This window comes from Rhinolophus hipposideros (genome assembly GCF_964194185.1).
Source record: "Rhinolophus hipposideros genome assembly, chromosome: 5".
Classification (NCBI taxonomy): domain Eukaryota; kingdom Metazoa; phylum Chordata; class Mammalia; order Chiroptera; family Rhinolophidae; genus Rhinolophus; species Rhinolophus hipposideros.
The window spans coordinates 29,507,020-29,528,180 of NC_138051.1; the positions used below are offsets into that span (position 1 = coordinate 29,507,020).

At 37.2% G+C, this 21,161-nt stretch overlaps 1 gene segment (V, D, J or C); it reads right to left on the reverse strand.

Moving 5' to 3' along the window:
* Positions 1-268: 268 nt before the first annotated feature.
* On the reverse strand, positions 269-12,877 carry LOC308497358 (T cell receptor alpha variable 22-like). The segment is given in 3 exons: positions 12,683-12,877; positions 12,324-12,493; positions 269-2,737 (listed from the first exon to the last, which is right to left on the reverse strand).
* Between the last annotated feature and the right edge of the window lie 8,284 nt (positions 12,878-21,161).

The window sequence follows — 21,161 nt, forward strand, 5'->3', positions numbered from 1 at the left end:
GACGTACAATATGTCATTTGTTATCTTAAGTATGCATGGTCTATCATGTTTCTTACTATTAATGGGAAATCCATGCATTTAAATGTTATATTGGGAGATTGGGTGGTATATTCTAACATGGACGGTATATCTATCAAGCAGTGTTCACTACCATGGTTTATTTTTTCCATTATTGACTCTTTTCCCAATCCTTAGGACATTTCTGTACTACGTTAAAGGGCAGAACAGTAAACACAATTTCACTAAACAGCAAAAACTCTCCCACCTTGTGCAAAATGCCAAGCTTTATTTCCAAGACATCCTATCACTCTACAACCCAAATCAGCCCATGTGTATAATATTTGCCATTTTGAAGTCAATCACTTTCATATCTGGGCAGGCAAAAGATCAAAACCCAAGCAGTCCTCCTGCATCCTCTCCCGCGTGATTACTGCAGTGGGCAGTTTACTGACTGATTCAGTGAGGGTAACTCCCAGGCCACCAGGCTTCCCTGCAATTAACCCATTGTACTTGAGGGCAGCAGAGAAGACAGTGTAAGTGTCACAAAATATTTTCGCAGGACACCAGGTGGCAGTGCTTCAGGAAAGAAATGTTTTCTTGACACTTGGAATATGCTAGAATCTGATTCTCAAAGAAGGAAAATAGAGATTTAGATAAAGTCTTCACAAAGTGATGACATTTGAGTAAAGACATAAAGGAAGTTCAAAGGTACAGCATGCAGATATCTGGGGGATTACATTACAGGCAGAGAGGGCAGAAGCAAGGGGCAAAGGTATTGACCTGGCAACATGCTTGGGGTGTTTAGGGAATAATATCTATTGCCTCTGATGAAATGTACGGCTTCATTCTTAATGATGTTCTGCTCAACACATGTATCAATTTTTTCTAGCCAAGATTTGTTTTTCCAATTATAAAGATACACTGAATATGGATTTGCCTTTGATGCCTGCAGTGCTTCTGCCACACCCACAGTGGTGGACTTGCAGAATTCTTTATTCAACTCTATGGTGTTTCACGTAGCATTGACCCTGAATAAGGAGCTTGTTTTATAGAAAGTCGCATACAGCAGTGAGTGGAGGCGCTTGCTATGAGCAGAGATCATGGAATGAGTAATGAAAGAGATAGTTATCAATACCAGCTACAATCAGGTGACCTTTTGCAGAAACAAAGACTATAATCATTATGAAAAAAATTTCATTTTGATATAAATATATTTATGTGGTTATTAACCATGTTTAACTTCTCTCTCCCATTTACCTGCATGTAGTAGCATAAGGTGCACTAACAAAAGTTAATGTTATACAGGATCTCATTATGTCACAATAGCTAAGATACAGGATACCAATGGGAGAGTGTGACTCAGCCAAAAGCAGAAATAATATCACCAAAAGTGGATAAATGAACTTTGTGTCCTCTTCGTGGGAGAGGGTTAGCTGGGTTTTGGTAGCATATTGTGGTAACTTTGTACTGCACTAACTTAACCATCTGGAAATATATTTCCCAGAATTTGCTTTCCTGTATTGTTCTGGGTTAGGGTTCGCATGAAAGAGACTTGTGCAAGATTTCGAAGGTAGTAGTGATGCAGCAGCCATGTTTTTAAGTTCTGCAGGTTGGCGCACGGCTCCAGGCACTGTGGCTACTCTCACATGTGGCTGCTGATCTGCTGGCTCATCTGACTGTTGACTCACAACTCCTCCACCCCCAGCCCGATCTCTTCCTTCAGCTTCTCTTTGTCTTGGGCCAAATGTGAATATAGCACGATGGCAAATGACACCCACTTCTCCTGAAGGTCGCCCACCACTTACAAGATTAAAACAGACGAGAGACAGACAAGTTTTAGTTTGGCTTTTTGGGTTGCAGTTGTACTCGTGGATTCTAGTAATTCCTTACAAAGCACAGTTTGTCCATGCTTTTGTCCACATTCGACTTTCCTTCTTAACTATCACTCTAGCTGACTTATAGTAAATCCAGCTCAATACGTATGCAAAGACACAATAGCTTTGTAGAGACTCCTCCACCAGCTCCAACAATCTCATGACTCTAATTCTTATGATTAATCTCTTATTCTACATCACTCATGGTGGTTCTGCTTTTCTGACGGTACTCTGACACAATGCCTAAGGAAAAAAGTGCTAAGAAAATGATTTTCATGATAGTTGCAGATAACAAGACCCACATCGGTGATGTGAGCGTCTTTCAGTCTGAGAACATATTAGAGGAAAGTTACTCTGGACACCTGTTTCCAAATGACATAGGAGGAGGTTTTACTTAGAATTAAATCTTCTGAAGCCGACCACAGATTAAGCAACCACAGTCAGAGCCATTTCTTCTCTGGGATCTGAGGTGTGCATTTCAGCTTGGTTTCTGCAGCAGAGGGACGCTCTTATTGAGCTCTGGGGTTTTTGTTCAGCTTTTACTGTCATTTCAAACACTGTGAGTTCCCAGAGAGCACAGAAGTACTTTGCTGAATCTTCCAGCTGTAAGGGTGCAATGGTGAAGCTGATAGATTTAGCTGCTTTCTCCACGTTTGTAGAATAGCGGCCTTCCTTTTCATTCTGCCCGGAAGAATCCTGATAAAGAAGGAAACTGATCTCTCCACTTGCAAGCTGCTTGTACCAAAAAACAGCAAAGTAGTCGGTCTCACTTGATTCACACCGACAGTTTAGGGTGACTGCCGCCCCCTCTTGCATGGATACGTCTGGCGGGTATTGAGTAACTTTCTGGGCCACACTGGATCCTGTGGGGAAAATCAGGAAACAGAGCTGATGTAGTGAATAAAATATTGTAAGAATTAGACTAATGTAGGACCCAAAGACAAACCAAATGGAAATTATAATCTGCTTGCTTTTCTCCACTCCTTTCCTCCTCGAGTCCATGGGAAGTACCATGTGCCTGTGTGCCATCCTTTCATCCTTAACATTCTTATCCACATTTGGAACCAACCCTACCAGAGAAGATGAAGGCCGCGGATACCCACAGCAGGCTGGAAAGCAGCATGTGGCACATATAGTCCTGCACAAATGTGTCTAGTTGTGCCCCAAGCTGAGAGTTCTGTGTCTCTGAGTGCCTGGCAGCACATACATGCGTAGTTCCTGGGTTCTGATGCTACTCCCTCAAACAGGAAGTAGGGTTTCTTATGTTCATCGACCACATGACCTATGCACAGATGAGAAAAGAGTCTGGCTCACCCCAAACCTTTGCTTTGTCTACTTGTCTTTCTCTAGTAATTACGTTCGGCAATGAAAAGGGACATGGAAAAAGTAATTAGTACGAAATGCCAGAGCTGAGTGGAACTGAAGATTGAACCAGCTGACATACATTGATATTTTTTAGAGGAACAACTTCGGGGGCCCAGTTAAAGTAGAATTTATTATGGGCTGTGAACCTTTCTTATAATGTACTTACTAGTCATTCATTTAGCCTATACTTAACTTTTGTCCTTCCAGAATCCAATGAAAAATTTCTACAATCACACATATCTTTGGATCTCTTCATAAGAGGTGTTCCTATCCAAAATAATTACTGCATCTTTCTTCTTCCTTACTGGGTTCTAGGACTCTGATTAAGTTTTGCAATAAATGAAGCTACTTCAAAACCATATGATCAGAAAAATCAGTCCTGGTGATTTCGAAATCTATTAGTTATTTGTGTTTTTATGAAATTATAGCAGAAATAAAACCTATTCATTTAAAATCTGACATTGGATTTTATCTATTAGACTCTGGAGAGGATCAGGATCTTCAGTCTTGTCGACTCCACAGCAGAATTGCACTCATTCGATCATGTGTCTAGAATGGTCACGAGGTCACATTTTCTGTCCCATTGGTCCAAAGTGTTCAGTCTCACTTGTTATCTGCGCCTGGGGTGTTTTTTATTATTATTCTTATTTGTAAAGTAGACTGAAGATGAGCATGCCAGCTCTGTCTGTGACACAGCACTATAAGGGGCCCCTACAGAATGTATTCGCCACAGACTGCAAGCTCTTAGTGCATGTCAACACCACAAAAGTTAGTAGCTGAAGTTTTGTGTGCTGTGACATGATAATGTGGAATATAGCTGACAATGAGTGGTACAGGGAAGCGAGTTTATAATGAGTGGAGGCACCTACTCTTCTGTGTCGTTTCACCTCTCAGTGCTGACAGGTAGCCGATTGTGGGGAGAAAGCCACTGAGAGCAGTTTCCGGGCTCTTGGCCTCACCTGGAAAGATGCTGGCTCATATAGTAGATGGCTGTCGGGTGTGGCTAGTTGGCCATCAGCTGTAGCCAGTTAGCCAATTGGCCACTGATATAACTGCTGAGGCTGCACTGGGGAGGGGAGTGGGTCGGTTGGCAGGTAGAAAAGCCGATAGCAGGTCGCAGGTCCTGTGAATTCAGCCTCCAGTGAGACCATAGTGGTATGACTCCCCTACCTATGGCTCCGTGGGTGTTCCTTTTTGGCCTAGCTACATCCTGAGTTCTTATGTGGGGAGCGTGAGCAGAGACACCACAGGCCACCCCACATGACACCGATGATGTCCTGCTTTGCAAATATTTGTAACCAAGTAGAGGAGATCATGAATGTCCACAGCAGCCAGGGGAGCAGCATGACCCAGGATTTCCCTCTTGTTGAAATGGTGCTGCTCTGTGTTCCTGGGAGTACTGCCTCAGCTGCACAGAGTGGCTGCCTCTGAAACGTGGATTGTGGCTGGGTCAAGTGTGAATATGTTGTGACCCCCAGGTTGGGAGATTTGGCCTATCTTAAATGTTATTTTGCCTTTATTTGTGATTTAATGATAAGTGATTCCCCTGGTCAAGGACAAGCATAAAGCTTACTATTGAAGGAAGTATTGGAAGGAGATTTCCTACTTAAAATTTCCAAGTTTAGCAAATTCCTCTGTGATAAGATCTGAGGAGCTTATCTGAAACAAACCTATTGCTAAGCTTGGCTGTTGATTGCAAATATTCATTCATGTTTTGATTGTTCCATTGCCTCCAACCTGATTCTAAGGTGAAATGTGCTCACTGATCCTTGGCTTCCCTACAATAGACAAACAAGAAGTGATCATCTTCTTTTCCACCTACTTACCCACCAAACTGTGAAAACTGGTAACTTCACAACAAACATCACTCAGATAAATATCAAAATAAACTTCTGACTTTTATACTCTCTCTAGTGTGTGTTGAAATACCAAATGGTAATAGAGGTCAAATCATTTTTATTTGTAATGTAACTCTATGCTTAATTTATTAGAATTTCTAGGAAGGGAGAATACATGGGTCCTCTAAATGCAAATATTTGGCCATGTTGTTGCCATGAGTGTATGTATATTGCTTGGTGAACTACTACAATTCTCATTATAGTTATTGTGAAGACATAATCTGTCCCCAAGTGCCGTTTTATCAATGAAAATCAAAACTACTAATACTATAAATGTTTTCCCAAATAAAAATATTCTCTCTGGACTTTGAAAGAATAAAAATTCCTTTCCATTTTATCCTGAAAATTCATCTGGTGAAGGAGTTTATGTCAAATTATCAAACTGAAATAATTTAGTTTTGTTTGACCACCTCCTAAAGAAAGCTAAATGAAAAAATATTGAGTTATTCTATGGCAAACTGTCCTCAGACGTTCCTTGGTTCCTTTATAGAAATCCCCAAACTCATGTACCATATAAAACCACAGAATCACAACTGAGGTTCCCAGATCTTTCCTATTCTTTCTCCCTTCTACATCCTTGACCATGGCTATCCTCTGATGCTGACCACCATGCATTGCAACCTAGCATTATATTCTGTTTTAATCTTGAATATTTCAGCATAAAGAAAGCTACTCCAATCAGATATACCTACTATTCCAAATTTCTTATCCAACTTTTCAAATTACTAGAAAAAAAGAGCAAAACAAAATTTGAGAAACAGGGAAATTCATATACGTATATAATTTTTAAACTATAGTCACCGTATTATACGTTACATCCCCAGAACTTACTTATCTTATAACTGTCAGTGTGTGCTTTTATATCACCTTCACCCATTTCTCCCAATCCCCAAACTCCACTTCTGGCAAAATAAAATGAAGTTAATTTTTTTCTCTTTATGTTCCACATTTAAGTGAGATCATACAGTATTTGTCTTTCTCTGTCTGACTTATTTCACTAAGCATAATGCTCTCACGGGCCATCCATGTCAAAAATGTCAGGATTTCCTTCTTTTTATGGTTGAGTAATATTCCATTTTAAATATATATATATATATACACACACATATATATATCTCACATTACCTTCATTCATTCGTTGATAGACATTTAGATTGATCCCATGTCTTGGCTATTATAAATAATACTACAATGAACATGGGGAGGTGTAGATATATTTTCAAGATACCTTCTCATGTATCTTTGACCATTTGTATGTCTTCTTTTTAGAAAAATGTCTGTTCAGATCCTTTGCTCGTTTTTAATCAGATTTTTTAATTGAGTTCTGAGTTCTTTATATATTTTGAATATTTGCCCCTTACAGACATATGATTGGCAAATGTTTCCTCCCATTTCTTGGTTATATTGTTCACAAATACATCCCACTATGTATCTTATTTTTAATTTCGTAGTGGGAGACATATGCTTGTTAAAAATGCACCTTCTATTACAAATGGTCTATGAAATTTTATTTGTAATTATCAAACTACTTTAGTGGTTATCTATCTAGATTTTCTATTTCTTCTTGAGTTACTTTTGATAATACATATTTTTCTATTCAATTGTGCTTTTTCCTAACGGTTTTACAATTTATTGGTTCAAGGATTAGTAACTTTTTCTCAATAAATTTTACATTGCTACTGTAACTCTAGTTATGTCTGATTTTTCATCTTTCCTATGATTGTTTTTATTAGTTTCCTAACAAATTATCACCAACTTGGTAGCTTGAAACAGTACACATTTATTCTCTTATAATTCTGAAGGGCAGAAGTCCAAAATCACTTTCACAGTGATAAAATCAAGGTGCCAGCTGGTCTGTTTCCTCTGAGAGCTGCAGAGAATAATCTGTTTTCTTGGCTTTTCCAGCCTCTGGAGTCTGTCCTAACTTTTGCATCACATGGCCTTTTCTCCCCCTGGTTCTGCCATCACATTGCCTTCTCCCCTCTGACTCTACTGCCTCCCTCTTATAAGGACCTTTCTGATTACATTGGGCCCACTTGAATAATCCAGAATAATCTTCCCAAGTCAAGATCCTTAAATAATCACATACGCAAAGTTCCTTTTGCCATATAAGATAATATATTCACATATTCCAGAGATTATGTGATTGGCATCTTTGAGAGTTATTATTCAGTCTACTATATTATATTCTATTATATTATCAAATATTGGTCTATTTTTCAGCTCATCAAAAGTAGCATTGGATTTCCCCATTTATTGCCTTGTCTTTGTTCTTGTTTGATTAATTTTTGTACTTTATTTTTTATTAAAGTATAATTATACAGTGTAATAAATGGGTCGTAAGTATAGAGTCAGAAAAGTTTGAAAATTGCAGACTTATAAGTCACACCCTTTTCAAGCTATAGAATATTTCTTTCACTCCATCCAAATTCCTTGTGCCTACCCCAAAAATTTGCAACTCACAGAGGTAATGATTCTTCTTCATTATTTCACTATAGATTAGTTTGCTTAATTTAGAAGTTCATATACATGCAACGAAACAGTATGTTTTATATCTGGAATATTGCTAGGCATGATGTTACTGAGGTTTATCCATGCTGTTATGGGTATCGGTGGTTCTGTCCATTTTATAGCTAATTAACATTCCAGTGTGTGTGTGTGTGTGTGTGTGTGTGTGTGTGTGTGTGTGTCTGTGTGTGGCTCTATTTTATCTGTCATTTGTAGATATTTTCTCTAGTTTATTCCTATTTTTAATAAAGCTGCTATGAATATTTTTTTAAAGTTTTGTGGACATTATGTATTCATTTATCTTGGGTAAATGCTTAGAAGTAGAATCCTTGGGTTGTGTTAAATGTGTTTAATTCTATGAGAAACTTCTGAAGTCGTTGTCTAGTTTATACTCCAATTAGCTGTGTTTAGGAATCTGGTTGCCTCACCTGCTTACTTTTTATTTTGAAATAATTTTAGACTCACATAGAAGTTGCAAAAACATTGCAGAATTCTCTTGTACATTTCACCCAATTTTCTCCAATGATAACATCTGTGATCCAGTGATCATGGTAGAATGATCAAAACTAGGATTAATTCAATGCTATTAAACTACAGATATTACTCTGATTCACCAGTTTTTACATGCACTGTTTTTGATGTATAACTCTAAGAAACTTCATCACATGTATAGTTTCACTACAATCAACATACTGTTCCATTATCCTAAAAAAACTCCCATTGCACATTTTCCCCATTCTTACAACCCTCATAACCTCCGGCAACCACTGATGGTTTTTCCATCCCTATTATTTTGTCCTTTTGAAAATGTTGTGTACATGGAATCATACATTATGCATGGAATCATAATAATCTAATAAGTGTAATCATACGTTATGTAGCCTTCTGAAATTGATTTTTTTCAGTCATCAAAACACCCTTGAGATCCATCCAAGTTGTTGCATGTATCACTAGTCCATTCCTTTCTATTACTACATAGTATTCCACTATATTAATGCACCCTATTATATTTATCCATTCATCCAATGAAGAACATTTGGGTGGTTTCCATATTTGACCACCACAAATACAGCTGTCATGAATTTATTATAGCACCTTTATTCATTTTCTATAGTTGCTGTAACAAAGTACTACAAATTAGAAAGCTTAAATAACAGAAACTTATTGTCTCACAGTTCTGAGGGCCAGAAGTCCAAGATCAATGCATCAGAAAAGATGATTCCTTCTGAGGGTTCTGAGAAAGAATATGTTCCATTCCTCAGCTTCTGATTGTTTGGTAGCAATCTTCTGTGCTTCTTGGCTCTAGAAACATCACTCCCATCTCTGCCTTCATCTTCATGTGATATTCTCCCAGTTGTCTGTCTCTGTGTCTAAATTACCTCTTTTTATAAGGATATCAGTCATATTGTATTAGGGCCCATTCCAATAACATAATCAGAACTAATTACATTTGTAATGACCTTATTTCCAAAGAAGGTCACATTCTAAAATACTAGGGGTTAGGACTTCAACATACAAATTGGGATGGGAGAGGCACAATCCTACCCATAACAGCATCCATACGAAACTATATACAATATATTGTCTAAAATGTTCCGTTTTCAACAAAAATTATGAGACATGAAAAGAAACAGAAAGTGTGATCATTACACAGGAAAAAATTGGACAATAGAAACTGCTATGGAAAGAGTTCAGAGGTTGGACTTAGCAGAGAAAGTTTTCAATGCACCTAGTATACATATGTTTTCAAAAACTAAAGGAAATCATGCTTAAAGAAGAAGGTATGTTCACAGCATCTTATCAAATAGAGAATATCCATAAAGAGGTAGAAATGATTTTTGAAAGGAACAAATGGAAGTTCTGGAGTTGGAAAGTATAATAACCAAAATGAAAAATTCACTAAAAGGGCTTAATTGTAGATCCGAGCTCCCAGAATAAGGAATCAGTAAACTTGAAGATAGATCTACAAAGATTATGCAATCTGTAAAACACAGAGATAAAAAAAGAATGATGAAAAATGAACACAGACATAGGGAAATATGGGACATCATTAAGAACACCAACAAATGCATAATGGTAGTACCAGAAGGGAAGGAGAGAGAAAGTAACAGAATAAAATATTTGAAGAAATAATGGCTAAGAATTACCTCAAATTGACAAAAAGCAATCTACTCATTTCAGAAGCTCAATAAGTCTATGTGGGATAAATTCAAAGAGATTCACACTCAGACACACAATAAAAATGTTGAAAGATAAACAGAACATCTTGAAAGCAAAAGAGAAAAACAAATCTTTACGTACAAGGTAATTCTAATAAAATTAAAAACTGAGTTCTCAACAAAAAACAATGGACTCAGACTATTCGAAGTAAAACACAAAAAGAAAAAATACCATCAATGAGAAATCCTATACTTGACAAAAGCATCTTTAAAAAATTAAGGTAATAAAAGACATACCCAGGTAAATTCAAACTGAGAACATTTATTGCTCTCAGATCTGCTTTACAAGAAATAAAGTGAGTTCTTCTGGCTAAAAGCAAATGACCCCAGACAGTAATCTGCGTCCTCACTCACACACAAAAGTACATCATTAGAGGTTATTATTTACTTTAGGGAATTATAAAATACAATGTAATTGCATATTTATTCTCCTTTCTTCTCCTAACTGAATTAAAGAGCAATTATATAAAATGATTTGTATGTAATTGTATTGTTGGGCCTATAACATATAGAAATGTAATATATTTGACAATAAAAGTACAAAGGTAATTGCAAAACTGTATTGAAACAAAGAAATGACACCAGATGGTAACTTGAATCCACAAGAATAAATGAAGAGAACCAGAAATGGTACATAAGAAGGTTAATACAACAAATCTCATAAACACATACTTGTTTGCATATTTTTTTTCTGATCTTCTTAAAAGACGTGAAGTTATAAAGATATAAAGTAATAATTATAACAATTAATTGGTGGTTTATAACATATATAGATGTAATATAAATAAGAATTGTAGCACAAAAAGGACGAAGAGGAAATAGACTCCATAGGAGTAACTTTTCCAATGTCACAGCAATTAAGTTAGTAAAATTTTAAAGTACATACTAATAAGTTCAGATGCATATCATAAGCCCTAAAGTAACCATTAAGAAAGTAATTGGGAAATGCAGTGAAAAATAATGAAAGAAATTAAAATATTACATAAAAAATACTCACTTGATGCTAAAGGAAAGGAACAAAGAAGACATGAGACATATAGAAAGCAAAACTAAAATGACAGACATAAATTCAACTATATCAATAATAACATTAAATGTAAATGGATTAAACAATTCAATCGAAAAGCTGTGATTATCAAACTGTTTTAAAAACTGATCTGTAATTATATACTATCTACAGGACACACAGTTTCAATTCAAACATAAAAATTGATTAAAACTAAAAGGATGGGAAAAGATATCATGCAAACAGCAACATAAGAGAGCTGCAGCTGCTATCATGTTATTAGACAAGATAAACTTTAACTAAAAAATGCTACTAGAGATAAAGAAAGATTTTATGATGATAAAGGTCCAACCCATCAGAAAGATATAACAGTTACAAACATTAGGTACCTAACAAGAGCGGTAAATATTTAGGTAATTATAAAATACAGTGTAATTGCATCTTTATTCTCCTTTCGTCTCTTAACTGAATTACAGAGCAATCATATAAAATAATTTTACGTGCATTTTGGTAAATACATGAAGCAAAAATGGACAGAATTGAAGGGAGAAATAGATATTTCAACAACAATAGTTGGAGACTTCAATATCTCACTTTCAATAATAGAACAAGTAGGCAGAACATCAACAAGGAAACAGAAATTTGAACATTATAAACCAAGTAGACCTAACAGATATCCATCCTTTAGCAACAGGATACGCATTCTTCTCAAGCATGGAGGGAACATTCTCCAGGATAGACCATATCCTAGGATATAAAACAAACTTTGAGAACACCAATGGGACTTAGTTGAATGGAATATACATTTTAAAGTTTTTCCAGAGATTTGTCAATATGTAAACATTCGGCAATTTTTCTTTGTTTGCTGTGCTGCTCTAGTACTATGGGATACACGTACCTGCATTTGTCTTGGGACATATTGTGGTGAGGCTGACCTGAACATCCTGGAGACACCCACTAAGCTGGATGATTGTGTAATAACATCTTTATTGGAGTAATTTTTCTGTTCTTTTTATTCCTTTCACCTTTTACTCTTTTGGGGTCCAGCATACTGTGGCTTAAATATTTATACTAATTCTGTCCTCTTATCAGCTACTCTGCTAGTTCCAAGTGAGAGGTATATACTGCCGGAATAGGAGTAGACTGAGAAGGAAAGGTAAAGACCAAAGTCTCCAACCTGTAAGGCCCAAAAGTATCTGTGGTTAAAACCCTACCAATGGGGGTTAGGAATATTAAGCTGTGTAAAGGCTGTGTGGTGATTTTGTGATGTGATTGTGTTTGAAGGAGGAGCTGAGCCCAGCTGAGGGTTTGTGTACAGGCTGCAGGTGCCTGGAGAACACTGTGGCTCCACAGCACAGAAATAAACGGCTGAGTCTGTGGTCTGGGAAGAGGAAATATGCAATGAGCTGTTGCGTTCTTTAGGTTCTGTCATCGCGGTTAATCTTCCATTCACCTTTGTCCCTGAAGGAATGTAAAACAGGTTGATGAGACCGCCCCCAGGATTTTGGCGAAACCACTGCACATTTCTCGCAGAGGTGGAAAATTTGCACCGCAGCATAGAACTGGCTCCCTCCTGGAGACTCAAGGCTGTGGGACTCTGCTCCACCTGCACCCCTCTTACACCTGATGAGAGACGGAGAAACAGTCACAGGCGATGGTCACTATCACACCCACAAAACCCAGAAAAGGCCCTCATAAATTAGGAAAAGGGTAGAAAGTCTGCAAGATTAATCAGCCACATGTCCTCCCTCTCTCCTTCCCTCCCTCAATAATACTCCTTTCAGATGCCCATCTGGGACAGGCCCAACTTACAGCAAATCTGGGTGCACAAAAGCGCCAGCACAGTGCCCAACAGCCTCTTCATGATGCTTCGCTTTGCTGCTCGGGACATTTTCACTCTCAGGTATTTTTAACTATACCCTGCGGTGGTGAGTTTGCACGACTGGGCTCTGGAACTGTTCCTGCTCCTGTCACCAAACAGTCTCACCGGACAAACCCTGCCTGGCTGTGACAGGAAGCTCCACCCCCCAGTCTCACCCCTAAAGAGAATGTGCTGGAGAGCAGTGAGAGAGTAGGGGAAACAAAGATCCTTATTCTATTACTTGAGGGACACTGTCTGATAATCCTTGATTTACTACAGTGTGAGAAGGAAAGGGAGAGGCCTCCTCCCTGATCTATGCTAATTACAGTCTGGGGAGGATCATAGAAAGAACATCCACAGTTTTTAATCCAAATAACTTTGTTAGTGTTCTAACAAAAGGATCTTTACTAACCCATGAATTAATTCTATAAGAGTCATTCCAGTCATACAAAGTAATAAGAACAAAAATGTTATGTATTATCTACTTAATGAATTCCTATTATTGGAATATATGAAATACATGAATTGGGACTTTCCTAAAATAACCAAGACTTGTGGGAAATATTGTTTATGAAATGAACCTAATAAGACTGTACATTGTGAGAAGAAAATTAGGATCAATTTACACATTGCTTTTATGTGTTTTCCTAGCTGCTGTATAATGTTTTGTTTTTCTAATTTTTATGTGTAAAATCATTTTGTGGCTCAGGCTTGCAGTTCAGTCAACCTGTTTTCTAATACCTGTGTCTTCCTCTTTTTCTCCCACTGTCCCTTCTCATTACATTTCTACTTCCATATTCTCCTTTTCCCCCCCTTATTTTCTCTCTCTTTCCTCTATTTGGTTTTCTAGTTACAGGAAAGAGACAGAAAGAATATTAAAGAAAAGGAGGCATTCAGTGGTTTGGAAATAATTTTGAAAGTGTGAAATGGAAGTTCATATTTCCCCTGATATCTATAAATTTTAGGCAGTAAATGTTTAGCAAATTCTGAAATGTATACTTTGGAATTCTCCATCTTCCCTTTTGCTTCATATGACTCTGTTTGATCCAGAAATCTTTTCTGATAGATAATGATAATGACATAGATCAAGATAATGATAACAATGTAAATATAGATACATGCATCACAGCTATCAACTGCTAGTACTTGAATCGAGGAATAAGGCAACACTATTAATTGAAAAGAATATTCAGCAAGAAGCATGTTTCTTATGTGCTGATAATGATTCCATTTTTCTTCACACACAATATTTTTCCCCTCTTTACTCTTACTGGTCCTCATTTGCACACTCATAGAATTTCTCAAATCTTTCAATGACTATTTACAACTAGGTGCCTCACAGTAGTCCTTGGTTTAAGAAAAGCCTAATTGACTAACACCTTAATAAAGGAGCAGATATAGATGGCTCAGCCCAGCCTGCCTTTCTAGGGCTCTACCTGTGAACTGACTTGAAGCTCCAAAAGTGTCCACAAGGACAGAGATTACAACAGGTAGGACAATACGATCTCACAGTGCCTTTTTATGAAAATAAACTATTTCATATAATGAAATTTTCTGTAATGATAGGAAAATAATCCATTTAATTCTTACCTATGAACTTGTAAAACCTGAGCCCTCCAGTGTGACTTAATCCAGTTTAGCCATCATATTTAAGAGTATTCTAGACCTGGGAAAATACAAACATAAATTAGACACTGTGTCTTCCTTCAGAAAGTTTGTGATGTAGTGGGAGAGACAAATATGTCTGTAAAAGTAATAGAAGCGTACCACACATACTACATGAACGACAGTAACAATTGCTTCAGGCCTATGTTACAGGACACCGTTCAATGAAGGATGTGATACTGCATGGCTTCTGCGGAGGTGACAAGAGAGGAAAATGACAAAGCCAAGAGGAGTGATCTTTGAAAGGTGACCCTTTATTTTAAATACAAGGAACAGAAAAGATGAGCAAGTATGTGGACCGGGCCACTGGCAATACACACACACAGAACACACACACATACACACAGAACCCACACACATACTAAAGAACACAAGATGTGTCTGTCACTTGAATATGGGCACAATGTGTAACCTTAAGCAACTAACACCGTCCAGGCTCAAGAAAAATGCTTCTTCACATACGTTAACATTTGTCCTAGAAATTGCATTTGAATATCAGAAAAATTTGTAAGCTGTACTGCTACTGACATAGAAGGCAAACTGATTTGGAATTTGGGGGATTTGAGGGAAGAGAAAACAAAATTTAAATAACTAGACCAATTTTTATTTCTGGTCTGACATTAATACAGCTCTTCAATATTAGTGTTTGCATGGATATCATTTTCCATACTTTTACTGTTATGTCATTATATTTAAATAGGGTTTTAGGTCATTATATTTAAATAGGAGTTCATGGAGACAGTATATAGACAAGTTTTTTAAAAACAAAAAGCATACTAATAATCTCTGACTTTAAGTTTGTGTGTTGAGACCATTTATAATTAATGTAATATTGATATAGTTAAATTTTGAGCTATCATTTTATTATTCTTTTTTTTGTTTGTGCACACTGTTTTTGTTCTTCAGTATTGGATTATAATTTCTCTGTTTGCTACTTGACTATTTCTTTTTGTATTGTGTTTCCAGTAGCCTTTTAAGGATTGCAGAATGACTATTACCGACACATCCACAGTCTACCTAGAGTTATTATTTCAGAGTTTCAAGCAAAATTAGAAATCTTACAATTGTATATGTTATTTTAGGCTGCCTACTTTACGTTAGAATTGTAGGTGTCTTTCATCTTCAGACTTGAAAATTCAACCAGGCAATGTTATAATGATTGATTTCCACAATCATATGTTTTAAGTAAGGAAAGAAAACTAGTTTCTTGTTTATTACCATATATTTATCATTTTTTGTTGCTCTTCCTTCATTCTTAAGTTCCTAATTTTCCTCTGATATCATTGTCCTTCTGCTGAAGATCTTTCTTCAGAATTTATTTTAGAGCAGCTCTGCTTACAGAAAATTCTCTCAGTTTTCTTCATTTAAGATTATCTTTAGTTTAGTATAATTTCTGTAGCAGACTTTCACTACAAGAGAATACAGAGCTGAAAGGTTGTTTTTCTTCTATGAGTATTTTAAAAATATAATGGCAGATACATCGTGTAGACTCTTACAGGCCATTGTAAAGACTTTGTCTTCCATCATGAGAGAAATGGGAATCTATTGCAAGAATTTGAGTAGGAGAGTGACATTATGTGGCCTATATTTTAAAGAATCTCATTGGCTGCTTGTTATAGATTGAATGTTTGAGCCCTGCCCTCCAAATTCATATGTTGAAACACCATCCTGATATGTGATGGTATTAGGACATGAGGCCTTTGGGAGATAATTAGGATTAGATGGGGTCATGAGAGTGGAGCCCACATGAATGGGATTAGTGCTCTTTTATAACTCCCCAAAGAACTTGTTTTTTGTTTTTTTTTTGTTTTTTCTCCTGCTTTCTGTCACATGAAGATACAGTGAGAAATTGGCAGTATGCAGCCTGGAAGCAGGCTCTCACAAGACCCAACCATGCTGGCATCTGATCTCATACTTCTAACATCTAAAACTGTGAGAAATAACTTTCTGTTGTTTATAAGCCACCCAGTCAATGGTACTTGTTATAGCAGCCCAAACTGAGCAAGGCGCTGCTGCATTAAGAAGGGACTGTAGGAGAACAAGCAGTGAGACCATTAGAAGATCTTAGAGTAATTCATTTCAGAGAGGAGGATGGCGTGACCAAAGAGGTAACAGTGGAGATGGCAGCCGTGGTCAGATTATGGCTTAATTTATAAAGATAGGGCTGACTGATTTTCTTAATGGATTATATGTAAGCAGAAAAATAAGAATCAAAGATAACTCTGAAGTTATTACCAGAGATACTGAAAGAATGAAGTTGCCGTCAATTGAAAAGCAAAAGTAGTGGAAGGAGCATGTTGTAGGTGAGTTCAGAAGGTGAAAGGTCACAAAATAAAAGCGTTAGCCTGTCTTTCATGGGCTTGTGTCCTGGCAGTGATTTCTCCTCCTTTGTTATGATTTCTCCTCCTCTTTGGCATTTTCTTCCAAAATGGGCCTGTCTCATCACAGTTGAAAACTTGTTGGTGAAGGAAACCCTCTGCCCCTACATAATCTTTAAAATCCAAAGCAAATTGGTCGGCGTCTTCTTTGTTAGCACTGGCAGCTTCACCATGTCTCACCACATGGTGTATGCCACTTCTCCTCTGAAACTTTTCAAACCACCCTCTACTTGCCTTGAAAATGGCACTCTCAGCACTTGTTCCAGGGGTGTTTTTGATGAGCTCAGCATGCAAATGGAAAGCTTTTTCACAAATTATGCTTTCAGAAATGCTGTGAGCAGCAACTGTTTTTCATTTCTCCATATGAAGAGCAATTTTCCCACTTCTTCAATTGTCTATGTGTTTGTCTTGTAAGTGTTTTAACAACCTCTTGAAACATTGGCTCCTTTAATGGCTTCTTTATTTTTTAAGATGGTACAAAATGTAGATTTGGCAATACCAGACTGCATTGCCAGATCACATACACAGACACCACTTTCATGTTTGGAAATAATTCCCTTCACCTCTATTGTTGTTCTGTTAATGATTCTCTTACCTTTGCAGTTTATCCATTTTTCCCAGCAAGGGGTGATTTGCAGATGGCTCCTGAGATGACATGAACACAGGTTGATTGCACACTTTTACAAAACAAATTGGTTGCAAGAGAGCTACTTAAATTAGCTGAACACAGATTTTTGCACTGGGTTCCACGCAGTTACAAAAACAAATTGGTTGTAACAGTGCTCCTGAGACGAGATGAGCACAGATTGATTGCACACAGTCACCAAATCAGCCCAAATATCACCTCCGTGTTGCGCGGTGCTCAGGACTCAACAGCTGACAGCTAGGCCTCAAAATCTTGCACTCAGCGGAAGCCACCTGACATGTTCAAATTCCGAGGCATTTCAAAAATTTAAGCATTTACTTTCGATTTACAGCGTTAGTAAGCCGAAGTGCTCATCAATGGAGACACCGGAAAACTGAGGTACTTAAGGTTTTATATGCTCCATCTCGATCCCATTCCAATCTAGCTGGAATTTCTTAGCATGATAATCTATAAGAGTGTTCCTCACAGAACATTTTAATTTTATGAATTAAGTGACATTATTTGATCCTATGAAATAAATTGTATTATCATCATCATTTTATAAATGAGCAAACTGAAGCATAGAAGGAAAGATGTAATTTATCCAAGATCACAGTAAGTGACAACAGGAACTTGTCCATTAGTGTGATTCAAGGATTCACATTATTAACCACTGATAATTTAACACTATTTCCCTGTCGAGTAGATATTACCCTCACTTAACAGAAAGGTAATCAAGTCTATATGAAGCTAAATACTTTGTCCAAGGACACACAAGAATTAAAACCTAATTCTGTTAGACTCCAAACACGGATCCTCATGTTATCTATGATATTGTACTAATATTTAGGAGTAGATGTAATTTCACTGAGACAAACAAATATTTAGGGTAAAACTCAGAAGAGAATAAAAACTGAAGAAAATCCTTAAGGAACCCAAACACTGGAGGTAAGGCAGTAAAGAAGGTATCAAAGAAACTTGAAATGTAGTCCAGAGAGTTAAGTGGCAAATCAGAAATGACTTGAGTCCTGAAAGAGAAGAGAAAGGTGTTTTAAGAAGAAAGGCTTGTCCAACAGAGCAAATGCTGAAGAAATATCCAGTCAGATGATCACTAAAAAGATTGATTTTTAAGAGCAGAAAGATCATGATTTGGGTCTTCTCAGCAGATGCTAAACTGCAGTGGAATAAGACATGAAGATGAGACAAGGAAGAACAAAATTTGGATATAATAATCTCATTCCAGAGGTGAAACCTAATGGGAAGGAAAGAGACTTGGTATTAACTAGACAAGGACATTGAAGAGGGAATAGTAGGGTTTTTAAAGGTTGGGATAGATTTACCTGCTTTGGGAAGGATCTATAAGCAGTGAGTCAAAGTTCTGAGGAGACAGGTAGGACTGGAATATGGACCACAGGTAGAAGGACCAAGTTTGGTAGGAGAAGGAACAGTTATTTCCAACTTAATTTGAATGACAAAGGAAAAAATTGGTTTAGATTTCGATAACTATTCAGGGTGTGAAGGCTGAAAGTTGCAACATCTATTAATGGAGTCTTTTTTATTGTGTTATCATAAATAAGAGAAATTAAGTGTCTCCCAGGAGAACGAATGGAGGAGATTCTGTGTAGAAATTCTGAGAAGTGTGAGACATTTTGAAATGATCACTGTACGAAATGACAATGGGAGATGATTATAGAGAAAAAGAATACACTCTTAGCAACACTGTTGTTCTAGTTAGTGTTAAAAATGCCAACAACTTTCAGGGACACCAGTCTGATTATCTGGTACTCTGCTTATTAGACAAGGTATACATTATAAGAAGGCAGATATTGATTGAGAATTAATAAGATCACTGATAATATGGGGCCAGAACAATGAGGTCAATGATTAGAGACTGACTGAAGTAATAGGCCATGGAGTTTAAGTGTTACAGATAAAAATAAAAGACAAAATGCCTACGAGATATAAGATGACAATAAAGGTGCAAAGAGGCTAAATGGTCATATACAGTCAAAGAATAAATGCAGCAGAAGTAACTGTGTGGGACTTTAAGGATGAGAGTTTTTAAACAGGATGTAAGATTTCAGACGTAGAGCACATCTAACTGGAAAATTATCGTCAGATCTTCCCATTTTGGGCCATGGGAGTTAATCTGTAAAGCGGATTCTAATTAATAGTCTTTAAAGTTGATGACTTTAGGCTTCTCTCTAAATTGTCCATGTGGATATTTAAGTCATGCAGTATTTAAGAGCTGTGTTAAACTCTTCAATATATAAGGCAGACTGTTTGGTGTTTTATAGTGACGAGAGTGACAAAAGGGGTAGGAAGAAGTTGGGGTGAAACTCATGGGCCTCAAAGGTGCAAAGACAATAAATAGTCTGGATTCTAATGGGCTGGGGGGTGAATAGAATGATGTTCCTATGTCTAAATCTGAGGTGACGTGTTGACTATGATGGAGATTAAGGAACAAACACAAGAGAAAGAAACTGTATTCTAAACAGAGTCAGGTACCAGTTTAGGGCATGTGGAAGGAATTTTCACAAAGGCTATTGAATGTTTGTTTAGAATAGGATGGAGATTTAGAGACCAAAGTGGAAAGATTTCCTTGAGAAGATCAGAGGCAGTTAGGTCAGTTTAGAAAATAAGAGTCAAATTCCTTGGTGAGTCATTCCTCTCTAGAAGGAAACTCACAGGTAGGACTGAATGTGCTTCTAAAGGTCCAGTACAGAGGAGCGTGGCCACAGTAAAATTAGTTAATGCTCAAGTCTTTCCTTAGGTGTCATAATTCCGTAAGTTCTGGCTATCCAGATGGATTCAGCTCTCATACACTACATTACATTACATTACATTACATTACATTACATTACATTACATTACATTACATTACATTACAATGTTACATTACAATATTACATTACATTGAATTAAAATGTCTCCATGTGCTTCTATTTATAGATAGAAGCTTGTGGTTGGAAAAAAGTTTCTATGGAAAGAAACCTCACAATGTGATCTGATCCTAAATTCCTAACTGTGCAGGTCATGGTGGGTGGCCATACCCTGGACACATAACTTCTTCAGTAAAAGACATCCGTGCCTTCAGCAAGCCCTGTCCATTGCTCTTACATATCTAGGTTAATACATCTTTGAAATAAGAATAACCACCCTTAAGAGAGCACATCATCTTGTTAACTATCCTGAAATCTGCTCCACTCCCTTCTTTTCCTCACCTTCATGCAATCTTCCTTAATTCCAAATGCATAAAAGAAGCTGCAAACTGCCATTTCTTGAAGCACTTGTTTCAGTCTATTGAGATCTTGCTTCCAGTCATATCCTGTTTTGCTCAAATAAATTTGTATCAAATTTCTTCACAGGTTTGGACATTTCTGACATTGACAAGCTGTGGAAAGTGTATTGCTCCCTCACATCCAAAGCCCATGTGCAGAGGGCACACCTAGAGCAGCATTCCTCAAGCCCAGGGGTCACTGCACTCATTGCTTATAAATAATCGCCTGGGTCTCCACAACGGAGGCTGTAATGTGCTGGAAGACTGTGCACTGTTTATTTAGGTTGACTGAGAATCTTCTCTCTTGCTTTTCTATGGATAATTTAAGTATCTGACCCCTGTGCTGTCTTTCTGAGCATCATTCCTCTCTTCTTTTCTCGTGCTTCCTTATCTGATATGGCACCTAAAGATGAACGTTCCCAAGATGTTCTATAAGTGCCATTACCAGCACATTCCCTTCTCTCTTCCATTTCATCAGCCAG